Genomic DNA, 19,797 nt, shown 5'->3' with positions numbered 1-19,797 from the left:
TCTCCTCTCCCCTTCTCACCACTCCCATACATTAAGCCAAGGCAACAAATTCACTCACTATTCCCAACTCAATTACCTAATAATATTCCTACAATCTCTCTCTCTTTCTCTCTCTCTCTCTCTCTCTCTCTCTCCTAATATATCTCCTCTAAACCCATCATATTATTCATGGTTTTCAAAACCGGACCGGACAGTACAGTCAGACCGGAAATATCGGGAACCAGTGAGGTGACTGGTTTTGTTTTCCCCAAAAATTAGATTTTCCCCAAAATCCGTAGATTTCGGTCAGCAAATTGCTGAACTGGGTGGTTAACCATTTGAATCATTCAAACGGTTTTCACCGTTTTTAACTTTTTTTAATTTTTTTAATTTTTTTGTTAAAACGGGCCGAGCATTCGGTTTGAACAGACGGACCATTTGACCCAGTAACCAGACCCCTGACCAGTTCAGTCACCAGGTCAGTTTTAAAAACCATGAAATTATTCCAATCCTCTATCACCTAAAATCATTCCTAAAATATCTCCATATATTCTCTTCTTCTCAAATAATCTCTTAATTTCGATTGCACCTCCCTACGATTATCTTTCTTCTCGCTTTTCTTTTTTTACTTTAATAGCTTTTTTCTACATTTTTCTGATTCTTTTCCTTTCAATAATTATTTGAAAAATGGGTATGGTGCATGACAACTCAACAGAGATGTGTATGAATAAAATTGGCCGGAATAGTTATATTCCACCTCCATGTCTCTTCTCCTAACTTCTCTTCTCTTAACCTTCTACATTTTCTCCATTTTTCTATGTCATGAACAGAGTTGGAATAATTATCTTCCACATCCATGTCTCTTCTCTCTTTTTTTAACCATCTATGTTCTCTCCATTTTGCTTAGTCTACCATTCCCCGTCCATATCATCCAAGCTCTTTTATAGGGCCCGTTACAAACCTATGCTATGGAGAGATGTTTCGTAGGATTACATTTTCTAGGGCTTTTCAAATATTTCATTCGTTTCCTGAATTTCAAGGACTGAAACATAAGAGAGCTTGAGAGTTGAAGTTATTGGAGGAACTGCCTTAATTATACTCAAAAGGTGTTTGTCTAATCGATATTTTATCTTTTGAAGTTTTAAAGATTTTATTTTGTTCCATCTCTTGAAGGTACATGATACATTTGGCTTAATGTGTATTATCACTTAACATGATGTAGAGAGTCACAACATTCCTCAAGCTAGGATTATGAGATCGATACTTAAGTTGCTAATTTCTAAAGATCAATACTTAAGTTGCTAACTTCACTAGTATAGTAGAAGTTTCAGTGATTACCCATTAAATTAGATGGACCCGATATGTCAACTACCTGATAGATCGAGAAGAAAGAAATCCAATAATGAATGTGATGCCCTGCTACGTAGATGAAGCCATGATTACTCAACATCCTGTCATGCCAAATTGCCAAATTCTATCTTCACTCTTGATGGTAATTAATAATCCAATCATCACATGGCTATGTATCCCATGGAACATGACAGAAGGATAGCTAACCCTTCTCTAGCCTGTCTCTACTTGAAACTAAGCCATGCTCATTGCTCTCTCCATCCATCTAAACAATCTCTTATCAAAAACCTCAGCAAATCTCTTACATCATCCTTGAAGACTTTAGTTTTCTCAAGCTCACAATGAAAGACATGATCAACAACAGGAAGCTTTTTGCCATGGCAAGAAAGTGATAGAAGTTAGTAGCCATTAGAATGAAAAGAATCTTATCATCACCGAGAACTAAACAGCATAGGGATGCAAATGAATGCAGTGAAATGGTGGCTATTAAGGACCACTTCCTTATGTACACAACTAATAAGAGACATTTAGTTATTCCGTTAGCGTATCTCATTTATCCCAGCTTCATAAAGTTAGATGGCTTGATAGCACTTTTCAGACCTCTGAAATCTGAAAGACTAGAAATCGACATCGGTATACCCAAGGATTTGTAGTGATCTACCATCGAATACCAGACAAAACTCTTTTTCCCTTCGAAGATATTTCAGTATGTTTTTCACAGCGGTCCAATGTTCTTGTCCTAGGTTAGATTGGTATAAACTTACCACACTCACGGCTTGAGCAATGTCTGGCCAAGTGCACAGCATGACATACATGATGCTCCCTACGGTAGAGGCATTGGGAACTTCCTTCATGCCCTCAATCTCCTCAGGTGTCTTGGGAGACATACCCTTGGAGAGAGTGACTCAATGCTTGAATGAAACATTTTCTTTCTTGGAGTTCTCCATACTGTATATCTTGACTATTTTGTCAATATAATTAGATTGAGATAATCCTATTATCCTCTTCGATCTATTTCTATAGAGCCAAAGTCCCAAAATATAAGAGGCTTTTCCAAGATCTTTCATGGAGAATTGCTGCGAATGCCATACTTTCACCGTAGTCAACATTCCTACATCATTCCCAATCAGTAGAATGTCATCTACATACAGAACCAAGAATGTAACCTTATCCCCATTGGTTTTCCTGTATACACAGGGCTCATCCGGATTCTGTTCAAAGTCAAACTGTGTGACAGTAGAGTCAAACTGGATGTTTTAGCTTCTAGAAGCTTGCTTAAGTCCATATATGGATCGATTAAGTTTACATACCATGTGTTCCTGACCTGTAGCTATAAAACCTTGTGGTTGCTACATATAGATATTTTCAGTAAGATCTCAATTCGAGAATGTGGTTTTGACATCCATTTGCCAAATCTCGTAGTCATGGTATGCTGCTACAACTAAGTGTTCCCTTTCGCCACAAGATGATCCTTGTAGGCCTCAACCTTACCATCGGAGCCCTTCTTCCTCTTATAGATCCATTTGCAATGAATTGCTTTTACCCCAAGGGGCGGATCCACCAGAATCGAGACTCCATTGGTTTCCATTGATTCCATCTCAGCTTTCATGACATCTACCCACTTCAAGGAATCTATGTCCAACATAACTTCCATATAAGTCACAAGATCCTCCTCACTGATCATGGCTTCCACCAAGTAACTTTCTTGGTCATAGCCGTAACAAACTAGAGGCCTAGATGCTCGGGTAGATCTCCTAGGTTGGTTATTAATTGAAGCTTGTGGGACATCTCTCACTACTCTTGATCTCTCCTCATCAAGAATAATTTCCTGACGATGATTGTTTAGGATGTAATCTTTCTCCAAGAAATGGACATTTCGACTATAAAACACCTTCTGTTCTCTTGGGACATAGAATAACTACCCTATAGAGCCTTTTGGGTAACCTGTAAATAGGCAATGGTTGGTTTTAGATTCCAATTTGTTAGCACTTGTTCTTTTAACATGTACCAGACATCCCCAAATCTTCAAGTGTCTCACACTTGGTTTCTTACAGGTCCAAAGCTCATAGGGAGTCTTCGAAATGGATTCGGTTAGAACATGGTTCAACACATATATCGCAGTCTCCAATGCGTAATCCCAAAAGGATGTGGGTAATTCCGAGTGTACGAGAAGTGATCGGACCATATCTAAAAAATTCCAGTTCCTCCTCTTTGACACACCGTTTAATTGTGGTGTAGCAGGAAGAGCTAGTTGTGATGCTATCCCATTTTCCTTTAAGTAGTCCCTGAATTTGTTAGAGAGATATTTGCCTCCTCGATCTGATCGAAGGGCCTTAATGTGTCTCCCCAACTGTTTCTCGACCTCTTGCCTAAACTCTTTGAACTTTTTAAAGAATTCAAACTTGTGTCTCATTAGGTACACGTAACCATACCGAGAGTGATCATCGATAAATGTTATGAAATAAATGTGCTGGTTACGTGTGCTAACATTCATAGGACCACATACATCAGTATGTATAAGGTTAAACGTGCTTGTTGATCTTTTAGGCTTACCGTTAAATGACCGTTTCATCATCTTACCCTAAGGCAAGGTTCTCGGGTTGGGAGATCTTCTACATTTAGAAAATCTAAAGGACCATCCTTTACCAACATTTTGATACGATCTATGTTAATGTGAACAAGTCGGTAATGTCATAGGCACGTGGGATTGACTGTATCATGAGTTCTTTTCTTAGGGTTATTATCAGACGTAGTCTCAGTTATATTTGTTTCTAAAGAAGGATGGAGAACATAGAGACCATTATCCAGTTCTCCATATGCCAGGAATTTGTTATTCCTTTTGATAGTAATCACATTACTAAAGAGAACAGAATAACCATCTGCACATAGTTTTGAAACAGAAATCAAATTTCTTCTCAAATTGGGTACATAAAGACAATCTTTTAATGTAATTGTTCCTTCGCTGAAATACAATACTACAGTTCCTATGGTTGTAGCTGCAACGGTTGCAGAAGTCCCCAAGTAAAGAATCACTTCACTATCACTCAGTCTTCTGCTTATCTTGAACCCCTGCAATATGTTACATACATGTGTAGAAACCTGTAGTCAATACACCAGGTAGCAGAAGTCACCAACATATTGGTTTGTATGACAAAGTATTTGAAATTACCTTGTTTCTTGGTCTCCAGGTACTAAGGATAGTTCCTCTTCCAATGGCTAGTCTGTTTGCGGAAGTGACAAGCATCCGATGCCTTGTTCTTCCTTTGCTTTTTAGGCTTGCTAGTTTCCTTCTGAGATTTTTTCATTGCCTTCCTCTTCTTCTTGCCCAATTTGCCACTTTCAACAAGCATGGCAATGGGCTCATTCTTCTTTATCAATTCTTCGGCCCTCTACAACATATTGCTGAATTCCTAAAGGCCAACATTTAGCTTGTTCATATTGTAATTCATTATGAACTGATTGAAGGAAGGAGGCAAAGAGTTCAGGATGGTATCAACTTTGGTGACATGATCTAGCCCAGATCCAAGAGCCTCTAGTTCATTGATATATGCCACCATCTTAAGACAATGGTCATGAACTAGCTAGTTCTTGGGCATTTGTGCAGTCATAAATTGCTTTAGGACCTTCTGATGAGTAGAAAATTCTTCTCCTCATATATTGTCCTTAGACTATCCAAGATATCCTTAGACACTTCGATCTGATCGAATTGCCATTGTATCTAATTATCTAAGGAGGCTATGATATAACATCAGGCAAGAGAGTTTTCTCTTCACATTCTTGATATTCCCTCCTACGAGCCTCAGAAGCCCTATCACCCGGATGATCTGGAGTGATGTTCTTAGCAGCTTTGTCCAATTTCTCGGACATTAGAACCAGCATAAGGTTACGATACCAGTTAGCATAATTTGGGCCCTTAAGCTTATTATAGTCCAACTGTTTGGCGAATTGTTCGTTTGCCATTTTTGATGAAAGGCAAAGCAAATATTAGTCCACAACCCGATTTGATTCATGTTATCTACATAGATATGGCTTTTAATCTATGTTTCATTTCTGTTTGTTCATCTCTGAGATTTCCCTCCTATCTCAGTGATGGAGACTACGAAATATGTCTCTTGAAATGTGAAAGACCATATAGAGTGCATGGAGCCAATTATTTTAGCTGCATAACCTCACCACTTCTGTGAAGGATCACATCCACTCATCTCATGAGCTTTTCCTTTAGCCTCTGTCAGACAAGGTTCATTGCCATTTTAGGTTAAACCTTTTTGTCCAGTGAGTGCTTACCCATCATATTCGTGAATGCCAAGGTACCGTGAGAGAGTTTTTCATTTTAGGATAGGCCCCTCACACATTGGTCTATGATGCCCCTATCATCTTATTAAACAATCCAACAGATCCAACAGCAAATGAAGAACCCAATTTTATGGTGCATCTCCTCAATATTGAGGATCCATCTTCATGTTAATGATGGAAGGCTTTTAGAGAGTTCATCATATAAATCTCTGTATCATATTCACTCACATTTCAGTGGAGGGAATGAAATATTACCCCCTAGTTTTATTTAGGTCAAACCTTAGTGGCTCCCACTGACTTTTTCAAAGCTAAATTTAAATGGGCCCTAAATAGCTAGGGTTCCGCACGCTTTCTTTTTGGGAGGAAGCTGATGTAGGGCCCACCAAATGGGGAGATCATCCAATGATCTTATGGACACCATGGAAATGATGTGCATTCAGCAATGGTGTGCGAAAGAGCCACTATCGAAATAATCATGGGCCAAGTACTTATGGTCCATGTACATGACACATCACACATCCTTACTTCACATGCATGAAACAAATTGATCCAATCAATCAAAATATTTGTAAAACCTGTAATTAATTAGATTAAATCAGTATCAGCCCAACAAAGCCCATAATGTTATCATATAACATTATCTAGGTACATGGGTTGTACTACAAAAGGCAGTTCTGCCCATGTAGCCGAATCAGGGCTGATTCATTTTTATCATATTAAAGTTAGGTTTTTATAGAGGTGGGCAGAATTAAAACTTGAAGTGGGCCATCAACCTTCTCATCTAAACTGAATTAGGGTTAGAAAAGCCAACCCCATCGAACCAACAATTTGGTCCAACCAGTTTGAACCAAATCTGGTGTAAATCGGCCCAGGTTCTGGTGTCCAGTTCAAGATTTAATTCAAGAATAATGATGTGAAAATAAATTAATTCAAGATAATCTAATTATCAAGAAACTAAAATCAGAGGGATGAACTATGATTTTCTTGGATATCCTACAAACCTGCAAAGAACAGTTAATTGCAGATTGCAGAATTGATATTTGCAAAATCGTAGATCACAGAACTTGCTTCTGCAAAATCTTCTTCTCCTTTGTTGTGCACTCCATAAATCTCCATATGGAAATAAAATAGAAAAACCTATTTTTTCTATTATTACATCACATCAAATTCCTATACAATTTTTCTAAAAGTAAAAAAAAAAAATATTTACAAACCAAATTGAATAGAAAAGAAATCGCAGGGTGTGCCATTCTTGGGACAAAAAATATTCAATCTCCACCACATGTGCAGCCCAAATATTCATGAAACATTCACAGAACAATTCTATAGATATCATAGAATAATAAAGATTTATTTTCCAAATCATCCACCCATAATCTAGGAACCAAATCATCTACCCGATTTGCGCAGATTCAAATATGCTCTAATTTGATTTAAGACTTGAACCTAGCTCTGGTACCACTAAAGGGATGGAAGATCCATCATATGGATGGCCTAATCCTGTAAGAAGATTGGGCAAAATTTCAAAAATTTCTTTACTCCCTTTCGGGAATCCTATTCCCAATTTAGAAAACTGCATTTTCAAGGTTCGTTCTTGTAACCAAACCGGACCAAATCTGAAACCAAAATTAGGGATGGATATACCTGATATGGAATCAACACAAGGATGCTCCTCCCAACGGAGATGTTCACGCCCAAAGAGTGTACCAAATCCTTCGTCCACTGAAGATGACACAACTTAGGATGAGATAGGATCAGCAGGTACTTCTTCACCAAGAACTTGTGATCCTTCAACAAGAATCAAATGGGACAGTGAGCACAACTTCTAAATTGTTTCTTCTGGCAAGAAACAATATCAAGATCAAATCTTGATCAAATCTAAGAACTGGAAATCGAACAAGGTAGGGCGGAAAGAGCAGGAAGAAAAAGAACTGAAGGCAAGATCAGTCTAACTGAGTTGTCTTCTCTCTGTATTGAGTGAGTGTGTTTTCAAGGTTCGTCCTCCTCTCTTATCTATAGCCTTAAAGAAACAACTTCCTAATCTCATTAGGAGTTTCCTAATCCAAATCTTTATTTGGATCTAGACTCTTTAAGTGATAAGGATAATCCATTCTCTTATCTGTAGATAAAGATCAGCCTTCCTAATCAAATTAGGAGTTCCTTGATCCAAATCTTTTTTTTGGATCTAGACTCTTTAAGTGGATAAGAGTAACCCTCTTATCCTTATCTGCGGATCCAAATCCCAGATCCACCCCTACCTAATTAATCTAATTAACCCAGTTTGAAATGGGCTTTTAGGCCGATTAAGCTTTCAGGCTCACTTCCTTTTAATACTAGCTAGCTTGGCTCTCTTTGTATGGCGTGAGACCCTATCATTGATTTACACATCATCCACATGGGTTCAGCTTGGCCTCTGTTATAAGGTTTGGCCGAATTCACTATTGAATACAGTGAACCCCTGAGTCCATCACTATGGGCTCTCAATGGGCCCAACATTTACACTAAATGGTCTTTGGGTCCAACCATCTTATGAAGGCCCAAGGACTGTGGGCAAATGTAATATTATCCCATTAGGTATAACCCTCAATGGTCTTACCCTTAACCTCTCAGCCCTTAATGATCAAACGCTTCCTAATAAGAGAGGACATCTCCCTTGGCTGCAAGGTACAGTGTTGTACTCTCTACTCACATGGATCCCGTGAATTAAAACCTTTTGCAAACATTTTGAAACCATTATATATATATATATATATATATGTATATATCTATATAAATATATTTCATAAGAAAAACAAATTTCAATAGTTGAAATCAACTATTGGCAGTTTAGGTTTCCATCAAAGAGAGTGCATCCCCAATCATTCACTTTGCCCAATAAAGGGGTTGGTCCTGTCACTATGATCACCCACTCAGATGAATTCTCGGACTATCCCAACATACCCAGGTTTTGACCCGCTCTAAGAATCTCACTGATTGGCACATGAAAGACAAACCAATCCGAAACCTAGTGTAGTATCATTATCGAGTCTAGGGGTCAGGTGTAACATTCCAGTTTTGCCCATCCATCTCCAAGGTCTAGAGCAATAGTGGAATTTTGGTCCGGTTCAAGGTTTCAAGAAAACCCACACTGCATGTACCTTAGGTCTCACCCTGGTAGCTGAGACAAACCACCCCAACCAACTTGGTGGTACATCAGTGTCAGGCTTGGCAAGATAAATCTCCCTAGATCTATCCAACGGCTATGAAGATTCTAAACTAACACAAGTCTCATATGTGTCTACTTTAAGGGTATTACACAGAAACACTTCATAATAACATGAATCAATTATGTACTTTATTCATTTACAATAAATGTCAAAATGTACATTATGTTAATTGGAGATAAGGGCATACACTATCTAACACAATTAGCATCTATGAAGGCATTTAGTAGAAGTGAAGTAGAGGATGCAACAAAATGTAGACCATGATCTAGGGTTCCCTTAAGGTAACGCAAGATACGTTTAACCACCGACCAATGTTCATCAGTCGGAGTTTGAAGGAACTAACAAACCTTGTTGATTGAGATGGAAATATCCGGTCTAGTGAGAGTGATATATTGTAGTGTACCAACAATGCTCCTATAGTCAGATGGATTGGAGAGACGGGTGCCTGATGTCTTGCTTAGCCAAGCAGATGCTGCCATCGAAGAACTGTAGGGTTTTGTGCCTTCAAGTTTGGTGTGATGCAATAAGTCCATAATGTACCATTTCTATGATAGATCAAGACCAGCAGAGGTCCACTACACCTCGATCCCAAGAAAATAATGCAATGTGCCAAGATCCTTTACGGGAAAGACGTAGAGATCTGCTAAAGGAGAGATGAGACAACAGATGGAGAATTGCCGGTAACAATGATATCATCAACATACACCAGGATGTAAACAATAGTAGACTTATTCTTGTAAATAAATAAAGAGGGATCAGCCATAGAGTTGCGAAAACCCAAATGAAGTAGAGTGGAAGCCAAACAAGATTACTAAGCATGAAGGGCTTGCTTGTGTCCATGCAAGGCCTTCTTCAGCTTGTAGACATAGTCTGGGTAGCTAGGATGTCCAAACCCCTTGGGTTGGCAAACATAGATGTCCTCTATTATAAGTCCATGAAGAAAAGAATTGTTGATGTTCAGTTGCTGTATAGACTACCTATGAGTAGTGGCAAGAGCTAAAATGGTATGAACCGTTACTAGTTTGACTACTGGACTAAAGGTATTAGTGAAATCAACACTAGGTACCTGATGAAAACCTTGAGCAACAAGTCTGGCCTTGTACCGCTCCAAAGAACCGTCTGATTTCCTTTGAATTTTATACACCCATTTAGTACCAACTACGTTCATGGAAGAGTGATACGACACGAGATCCCACGTTTGATTTTTCAAAGAGCATCAAATTCTAGCTGCATAGCCGATCTCCATTGGGCAGACTTGGCTGCTTTTGTATAGGAGCAGGGCTCCGTTTCAAAGGAGAGAGAACTAAGTAAGGCAACTGGAATGGGATACCGAGTGGTGAGATGTGATCGAGAAGGGAGAGTGCCATCCATAGAACGAGTGGTCATAGAATGTTGTTGAGTGGGTGGTGGTACAGTTGGTGTGTGAGCCAACAAGTCCTCCATCGTATGAAAATGTTATTGTCTATGGACAGGAGCTTGTATGGGATAAGAGTTCTCAACCGAATTGGAAGTGGTGCAGTCAGGAAGCAGTGCTGCATTTGGCGGCCGAATTGAAGGCAGAGATACCTGAGATGCTAGGAGAAGTGAAGGTACATGTAGATAGAATCCCGGTTAAGATGTTGTACTGGTGGACGATGGAGTCAAAGGAATTCCAGGAAATAGTCCTTCATCGAATACCACATGGCATGCAATAAATTCTCGACCTATCGACGGGTGAATGAACTTTTACCCTTTATGAGAATGACTATAGCCAAGGAAAATACACTGCAAAGAGCGGTACTGGAACTTATGAGCATTGTATGGTCGAAGAAGGGAATAACAGGCACATCCAAAACACTGCAGCATAGTGTTGTCTGGGGTCTTTTGAAACATTTTCTGAAAAAAGATATGAACCTTGCAAAGTGGGAGACGGGAGCCGATTAATCAAATATATGGTTGTCTCTCCTACATCAGCCCAGAAGGAGAAGGGGAGCTTGGAGGTAGACAGTAGAGCAAGAGTGGATTCATTAATGTGACGATGTTTCCTCTCAATTGTTTCATTTTGCTCATGTTTGTGCGAACAGGACACCCAATGGGAGATACCCTATGAGTCAAGATAAGAAGAGAGCTTGCAATACTCCCCTCCTTAATCAGATTGAAAAGCACGAATTTTAGAATTGAAGAACAATTCAACATGACATTTAAATTTTAAAAAGACCTCAAAGACATCAGAGTTTTGTGCTAAGGGATATATCCAAGAAAATTTTGAATAATCATCAAGAAATAATACATAGTAAGAATACCCTTTATTAGACTTAACTAGGGAAGGACCCCACACTTCAGAAAAAATTAGTTCCAAAGGACTCTAACACATAGACGAAGACAAAGGTAAAGACAATCGATGACTCTTACCCATTTGACAAGATTCACAAACAAATAAATTAGAATTTTGACAAAATATGGTAAACCATACTAAGAGACGACTTGTTGGACTGTACGAAGTGCTGCATGACCAAGATGATGATGCCAACCCTGAAGATTTGTTTGTTCACCAATAAGAGCAGAAGGTGTAGTTGTCGAGTTGTGTGAAATGGTTGTTGTTGATGGCAAGCAATACAACCCTCCTCCACTGACTCCTCAAAGCAGGATTTTCCCCATATAGACCTTCACAAAGCAACAATCATGGTGAAACTCAAAAAATATATCGTTGTCCTTTGTAAACTTGCTAACAGACAATAAATATTCACAGATTGCAGGAACATGACATATATCAGTCAATGTGAAAGCATGTGATTAAAGAGAAGAGATGAAGAGCTAGTATGTTTTATTTCCAAACCTTGGCCATTACCTACTCTGACCTGATCTAAACCCTAGTATTCAAACCGATTTTGGATGTTATCAGCATCAAATGTCATGTGATGTGTTGCGCTAGAGTCCAGACACCATGTTGGATCAAATGAAGAATTGTCATTGTTGTAGGAAGATGCAGTGTGATTATTGTAGGCGGCAGGTTCATAATTTTGATCACTGTTATTTGCAAAAATGTATTTTTCCTTCCTACAAGTGAGTGCACCACGTTCAAGTTTGTTGCAAATCTGACAGATAATCGGAGGTGCTTTACCTCGTCCACCATTAAAGAACTGATTTTGGTTGTAATTTTGTTGAGAATTATAATATGAAAATTTTGCTGTTGACCTCGCCCTTGGACTTTGCTGCAGCCATACATATTCTAAGAATTTTTTTGCTGATTTTAGAACCCTATATTATTTTTCGGTTTCACTCCAGCTACATTAGCAGCTGGTGAAACACATGAATCTGATGAGGTAAGTCCTTGCTCTTCGAGCCAACTCTCATGGTTTAGAAGAGAGCCAATAATATCATGTACAGCAAGGGTATGTGCATTTGGTATGTTGGTTATGGCAGTCACAACAGACACATATTCATTGCCTAACCCGGCTAGAATATATAAAACCAAATCAGATTCACGAACAGGTTCAACAACATCAGACAAACTGTCCGCTATAGATTTTGCTTTTAGAATGTAAGTAGAAATAGATAAAGATCTTCTTTAAACTATAAAACTATTTCCTAAGTTGCAGGATGCGAGATCTAGCATGGGTTGAGTAAGAAGTAGCAAGAGAGCACCATATCTCTACTGAAGTCGAAAATTTCAAAACTTGGGCCATGACACCCTTAGTAAGAAAAGAAATTAACCAACTTAGAACAAGTTGATGAGTGTCATACCATTTGATATACTCTGGAATCAAGATACTCCCTTCGCTTGTTGGATCAGGTATCATCTCTAGTGGAGGGTTTTTTTTTTTTTTCCCTTCAATAAGATCCATTAGATGGTGATGTCAGAGTATATGAAGGAATTGTGCATGCCATAGTAGGTAGTTGTCACTGCCTAGCTTGGTGAGAAGATAGTGCATCACGTTCTGAAGAGAAGGAATCGAAGATGTTGATCCTGAAATATTCGAATCAGCATCCACATTGGTTCGGCTACCATTGCTCCCTTGAGAAAAATCCGTCGGCTTTGATATCAAGTTTAAACTAAAGAAATAACAAAAATAGAGAGAGAGATATGAGGGAATAGACTTCAATGAATTGGAGCATTGAAGCTAGTGGTATTTATAGACTGTAGTGAAGAGTTTGGATCATACAATGATATGTACAAGAGAACAATAGAAATCTAGATAGAGTACAGGATGGATTATCTTAATCTTGATTTAAAGTCCTTATCCTTATCTTTCTCAGACTCCAGATTGGATCTGGATTGGTTAGAGGTTCTAGATCTGATAGGTAACCTCCAGGAGGATTATCTCAAAAGCTGGTTCAGTTATGAGAATTATCTCCAATAAGAACAAAGTATTAGGCCTATACTTGGCAGTGGCTTTTGAACAAATCATCATATTTCTATGACCGTCGGGACCATGCAATATCTTTCAATAATTTTCTTCTTTCATTTGAAATTTGTAAATAATTATTCATATACAAATTCTATAGCTGTATCATAATCAAAATTTTTGAATGAAAATGATTTTGAGTTCAGTTTTACTCATGCAAATGTAAGTTTGTTAATGTTTCCATACAAGAGTGGTACTTGTTCCGTCAATTTGATCTTTTATCTTGAGATGTGCCCACCTATTTACACATTCATGATGCCACCATCAAACCACCTTCAACTTAGGGTTATCCAAATAAACCTGCCAAAATAAGTGAAATAGAGTCCCATAGGATATGAGTTGGCCCGACAAGTTTCAATCAATAACCCATCTATTCGATGTTTTAACTAAATGATTCAGATCATCTATGAGGATTTAGTTTCTGGCTAATAATTAAACATTGTCCCATCGAAGAATCTATTTTGTGGTTTTTCCCTAAACAAAGTTGAGCAGAGTAATAGAACAGAAAGAAGGGATTAATGTATGATCCCCGCTAAGGCCACCTAGTCAATCACATTGGATGTTTAATTTGGTTAGAGAAGGAAGGATGCATGATTAACTCTATTCTGACTTATGAGAAGCAAATGCCATCTAATCTTCCTACAACAAAACATGTAGCTCCCCACCACTTGCCTGCCTTGATTCTACTGCTTTGAAGTTTTTGGTGCTTCATGATGCTATCTTTCTAATACGAATATCCCATTCCAATGACCACAAACATTTGAAGGATTTATGAGTTGGCAATGAATTGATTGGACCCAGTATGTCGGATAATTGTAAGGGATAGGAAAATTAAGAATCAAGTAATGAATGTAATGGTCTACTACATTCATGAAGATATGGTTATGACTTAACAACATCCAAACATACCCACCTCTACAATGCTAGATCAGTCCTCCCACCCAAATTTCACATGACTTTGTTTCCCATGCAAGCTAACACAAAGGAAATTAAGATACTCTTGCATGGTTTTCTTCTCCATCCAAAAAATTTCCATAGCAACATATTTCTTGTTAGCAAACAAATTTCATCCTTTGTTTGCTACAATGGGCAAGAGAAGAATCTCATCACCAACAGTCATGCAGAAAGATGGAGACATGTGCAACTAATTGGTGAACAATAAGGGCCATTTCATAGTGTACACAAGCGATAAGAGGCGTTTCATTGGCATATCTCAGCAATCCTTTCTTCATAGAATTACTTAGAATACCTGAAGAGGAGATTGGACTACCAAGCGATGGGCCTACCACAGTGCCTTGCAAAGCAGATTTTGTTGAGAAAATCATCAATTTGATGCAAAGGCATCCGTCTAAAGATTTAGAGAAGGCTGTCGTAGCGTCTCTCACCACTTGTCATTGCTTGTTATCTTCACCCCTCGGTCAAAAATCAAATAACCCACCTACACTTCTTACTGGATTTTTATAGTATATTTTGTGACCAGTGGAGACCAAATCTCTAATTAATACTTGATCATTTGTACCTGATAATACTTGTAGGTTATGTTTGGTTTGAAGGAAAAAGAAGGGAAAGGAAAAGAAAGACAAGGAAACCTTTATAAACCTTCTATAGATTTTGATACCTTTCTCTTCCTTTCTCTATCATTTCCTTCAAACCAAACATAGCCATAAGAACTGTAAAAATTAAATTTCCTTTTTCCCTCACTCTAGTCCAATTCCAAAACCGCAACCTGTACAACTAAGGAAAAACAGGTTGGGAAGGGGGAGTGGGGGTAGAAATTGAATGAACAAAATACCATTATTAGCAAGGCAAAAAAAACACATTGTTATCTAAGGATGTGAACTTTGGATAAGAATGTGAGAATAGAAGAAGACATAGAGGTAGGGAAGAAAGGAAGGAATTATGGGAAAGAGTTAAATGAGAGAGCTGAGGAGTAAGGGAAAAAGAAGAGATAATTTAAAAAGAAAGCATAGAAGGGGAAAATTGAAGAAGGGGAAGACCTTCTGCTAGGGACAATTTTCAAGTTAAAAGATGATGTTGCCTGAGCAAATTAAATACAACTCTTGTATAGGAATACAAGCATAGATTTCCATGAGAAAAGTGAACTCAATTTCATTCTCATCCAACAATTCTGCTGATGAATCAGCTACAAAATTTGTATATGTATAATTATTTACAGAAATCAAGAAAAAAAAAAAAAGAATAGTATTGAAGATCATGGTCCCCATGGACATAGCAATATGACTTGTTCAAAAGCCACTGGCAAGTATAGGCTGATTACTCTGTTCTTGATGGACAGAAGAATATAATGAGCACTGACATGTAGATAGGGTCATAACTAAGGCCTTCTCTAAGTCTCTCGAAGGACATCTTTGCACCATTGAGATAATGTACTTGGCAAACTCTGAATCGCATGGCAATGTGATAGGCCCATCGCTCGGTAGTCCAAACACTTCTTCAGACATTCTAAGCAATTCCATGAAGATGGGATTGCTGAGATATGCCAATGGAATAACAAAACGTTTTTGATCAGCCGTATACACAACAAAATGGTCTTTAACAACCACTATTGCGCTGCATTCATCCACATCGCTTTGCAGTTTAGTTCTTGGTGGTGAGATTCTTCTCCTGCCAATGGCTGCCATCTTCTGCCACTTTCTTACCATGGCTAAAAGCTTCCTATTGTTGATCATGTTTTGTAATTTGAGATTGAGAGAACTAAGGGCCTCGAGGATGAAGGAAGAGATTTGCTTAAGATTTTGAGTAGAGATTGTTTTGGGGGATGGAAAGAGCAATGGGCATAGCTTAGTTAGATATAATTGCAAGCGGAGACAAGCCAGAAGAGACTGGCTTTCCTTCTGTCGGGTTGCATGGAATGCATAGCCATGTGATGATTGGACTATTAAGTTCCATCTAGATTAAAGAGCTAGGCAACTTGGCACGGTAGATTGTTGAGTGAATGATGATGGCATCCGTATATGGAGGTAGTAGGGCATCACATCCGATGTTGGACTACTTTCCTCTCAATCGGTTAGGTAGACGACATACTGGGTCCATTTATTTTAATGTGCCAATTCATTGACTGAAATTGTTTGCATGGCAATCACTAAGTACTGCTATACTGTTGAAGATGAAAATAATCTTGTGAAACATCGTACAAAGGGGTCAACATGATGAGTGCATGGTGGGTGGGCTAGTATGTCTGTAAACCATCCACATGCTTTTGCTTGGTGCCCTCAACTCTACCCCAAGATGAAACCCAAGTTTGCTTATTTATTTGATTTCATTTAAACCTGCAGTTCATTAAGGGGGTGTTTGCAAATGTCAATGGTTCAGAAAAAGTATATGGGCCTGTTTGGTTTATGGGAATCGGGGTCCAAAATCGAAATTGAAATGGTTTCTATTCCAATTCTCTTTCGGATTCCTATCTAAAACAAAGACTATATGAATAGACTATTGTGATTGTCATTTTGATGATTGTAGGGTTTGGGTAGCATTTCGATGTTCCACTCGAGGTTGATAACAAACTTTAGTATTTATAATACCATTCTCAATGCAATGCTCTTAATTTGCCACACAACTTTTCCATGAGATTGCAAGAAGTCAAGAAAATGGACCATTAAATTTGTTTTTCATCCTTTCTTGAAAGGGTGAATGTGGACAAAAAAAGAAATGAAAATAATAGTTGTGTCACATATTATACTCTTTTTTCTTTTAATTTGGCTTACTTTAAGTTGCGTTTGGTTTGAAACAAAAGGTAAGAAAAAGATAATTTCTTTAAAACCAAACCAACACTAAAATCCCTCCTTCCTTGTTAGGTGACCATTCACCAATACTTAAACCATATATATATTCTCAATCGAACAATCGATGCATACTTAAAACCCTAAGCTTCACCAATCGCGCCTAATTTGGTAAGTGGGTCCACACCGGTACCCTTCAATCCCAAATTATATGCATTTATCTATACAACAAAGAAGTGTATAAATGAAGATAGCGAGCAACGACAAGTGGTGAATGACGCTAGGACAGCCTTTTCTAAATCTTTAGACGGATGCCTTTGCATCAAATTGATGATTTTCTCAATAAAGTCTACTTTGCAAGGCAGTGTGATAGGCCCATCGCTTGGTAGTCTAAAACTCCTTTTCAGATATTCTGAGTAATTCTATGAAGATACTATGGCTGAGATATGCCAATGGAATAAGAAAACGTCTCTTATCGCTTGAGATTAAGCCCCAAATGACGAAATTTGCTTAAGGCAATAGGAATAGCTCAGGTATATATAATTGCAAGAGGCGGCAAAACCATGCAAGCGTAGGTTTACTTTGTGTTAGGTTGTATGGCAAACAAAGCCATGTGAAATTTGGGTTGGGGAACTGAACTGACATCTTAGAGAAGGGCATGTCTGGGTGTTATTAAGTCATAAACATATCCTCATGAAGACAGTAGGCCATAATTGAATTGAATCTCAATTTTCCTGTCATGCACAAGCAATTATCCAACATATTGGGTCCAATCAATTCAGTTCCAACTCATAAATCTTATAAATGTCTGTGGTTTCTGGAATCAGATATTAATACAGGAAGGATGGCATCGTGAAACATCAAAAAATTCAGCAGTAGAAGCAAAGATTAAGGCAAGTGGTGGGGAGCTTTAGTGGGATCATATATTAATTACTCCGTTCTTTCTGGTGTTACTATGCTCGCCTTGGTATACCAAGCAATTTATACTTCGCCAGTCCGTCATCTGTTTTGGGAAAAACCACAAAAATTAAAAGGTTCTTCTATGGAACACTAATGTTCAATTATTAGCCCAAAACTAAACCCTGATAGATGATCTGAATCATTTCGATAAAACATCAATTAGATGGGTTATTGCTTGAAACTTGTCGGGCCAACTCAAATCCTACGGGACTCTGTTTGATTTATTTTGGCAGGTTTATATGGATGGCCCTAAGTTGAAGGTGGTTTGATGCTGGCATCATGATTGTGTAAAATTGGCAAATCGGTTCAATCAAGTCTAAACCATAACACTAATTTTTTCATTGAAAATCATCAATGTATTGGTAATTTAATATATATTTATATAAAATCAGGCCCATAATATTTTTGAACCACCGTTGATTCAGATGGTCATACTGTTTGGATTGGAAACCATTCAGACAATCGGTTCTATTTTACCCTAAATGCAATTTTATGTCAAAAAATATTGATTTGGTTAGCAATCTGTTGACTTAGGTGGTAGAATTGTCCATCCCTTCAACCTGTTGAATGCTTTTTTACCAATTTTTTTTGTTTCAATTTTTTTTTATGTTTTTAAATTGTGATGAGTCATTCGTTTGGACTAGGTGGTTGAACCACTGACCCAGAAACCGGTGCCCAAAGTGGTTCCAATTTCAGGTCAGTTTTTAAAATATTGATGATAATATAATTAAGGATTGATAGAGTTTAATTCAGAATCCAAAGAGGCATATCTATTACTATATATTAAAACAAATGTGGTCACTTGGCCCACATCTAATGGCCTCTCCTTTCTCTAGCTAGCTCTTTTCCCAATCAAGTCTTCTCCTTAGTTGTTTCTCTCTCAAAATATCATTCCTTACACTCTCAACTTGCCACATCAGCAAGATCCCTCTCCCTTTTCCGCCGCTATTTGTTATGGTTCACACTCATTCACATTTCTAACATTAATAAGAATTTGCACAAAATAATTCTTGGCTTAATTTCCCACCTCTCTCTTTTCTCTCCATGGAGGAGTCGATTTAGATTGGGGTTTTCCTGTATTTCTTCAAATATTATATATTGTTTTATTTCCTTCTTACCCTTCGTCTTGCTTGAAGCTGAAACAAGGGCTCTGCCGTATTGGTTAACACTTGCCTAGTAACTGTGTACTTATTCGAACATTTCTTTTTTATCTTTCTTTTTCAGGGTTTATTAAATTTGAAGAGAAGGGAGAAGAGACATGGTGGATTTCTCCTTTTTATCATGTATCCTTTCTTTCCACTGTGTCTTTTTAAAAGTTTTGACATAGAGGTCCTCTTACTTTCTTTTCGGTAATCTTTGGCTTCCTCAGTGGGGATAACTATGCTTTCGTTTGAGTTTGTTGTTTTGTTGAGTAAATACTTTCCACCCAAGTTCTTTTATTTTCAAGGTTAATAAAACAATGATAGTTTTATCTATAAAAAGTCATTATTAAAAGGGTCAATTTATCCCATCCAAATTTTAGCAACTTCCTCTCAGGTGGAAAAATTGTTCACCCACCTGAGAGATGGGTATCATTACCCGGGTAAATGATATCTAAGGAAAATAAATTTGTATGAACCCCACACAAATATTAAAACAGGTATTTTGGTCAATGGAAACCAAAATCCCATTGACCAACCTCTCCCCTCTCAAAATCCAAAAAACGAACAGGCCCTTAGTGTTTGTTTTCCTTGATTTTCCTTACTAGCCCGTCTATTATTTGTTTTGTATTATACTAGTTTATTTTGCAGGATTATTGTTTTGGTTTAGCTTTTTGAGGTTTTTATCTCTATTTACTAGTTTCAGTTACACTTGTTCTTTTTTGATAAATGTTCTTGCATCAGA

General features: G+C 37.9%; 1 pseudogene; it reads right to left on the bottom strand.

Moving 5' to 3' along the window:
• Positions 1-15,459: 15,459 nt before the first annotated feature.
• LOC148849438 (auxin-responsive protein SAUR67 pseudogene) lies at positions 15,460-15,876 on the bottom strand (annotated as a pseudogene).
• Between the last annotated feature and the right edge of the window lie 3,921 nt (positions 15,877-19,797).

This window comes from Nelumbo lutea, chromosome 6 (genome assembly GCF_056320005.1).
Source record: "Nelumbo lutea isolate HS-2025 chromosome 6, American lotus-T2T, whole genome shotgun sequence".
Classification (NCBI taxonomy): Eukaryota; Viridiplantae; Streptophyta; class Magnoliopsida; order Proteales; family Nelumbonaceae; genus Nelumbo; species Nelumbo lutea.
This window is presented reverse-complemented; position numbering and strand designations above follow the sequence as displayed.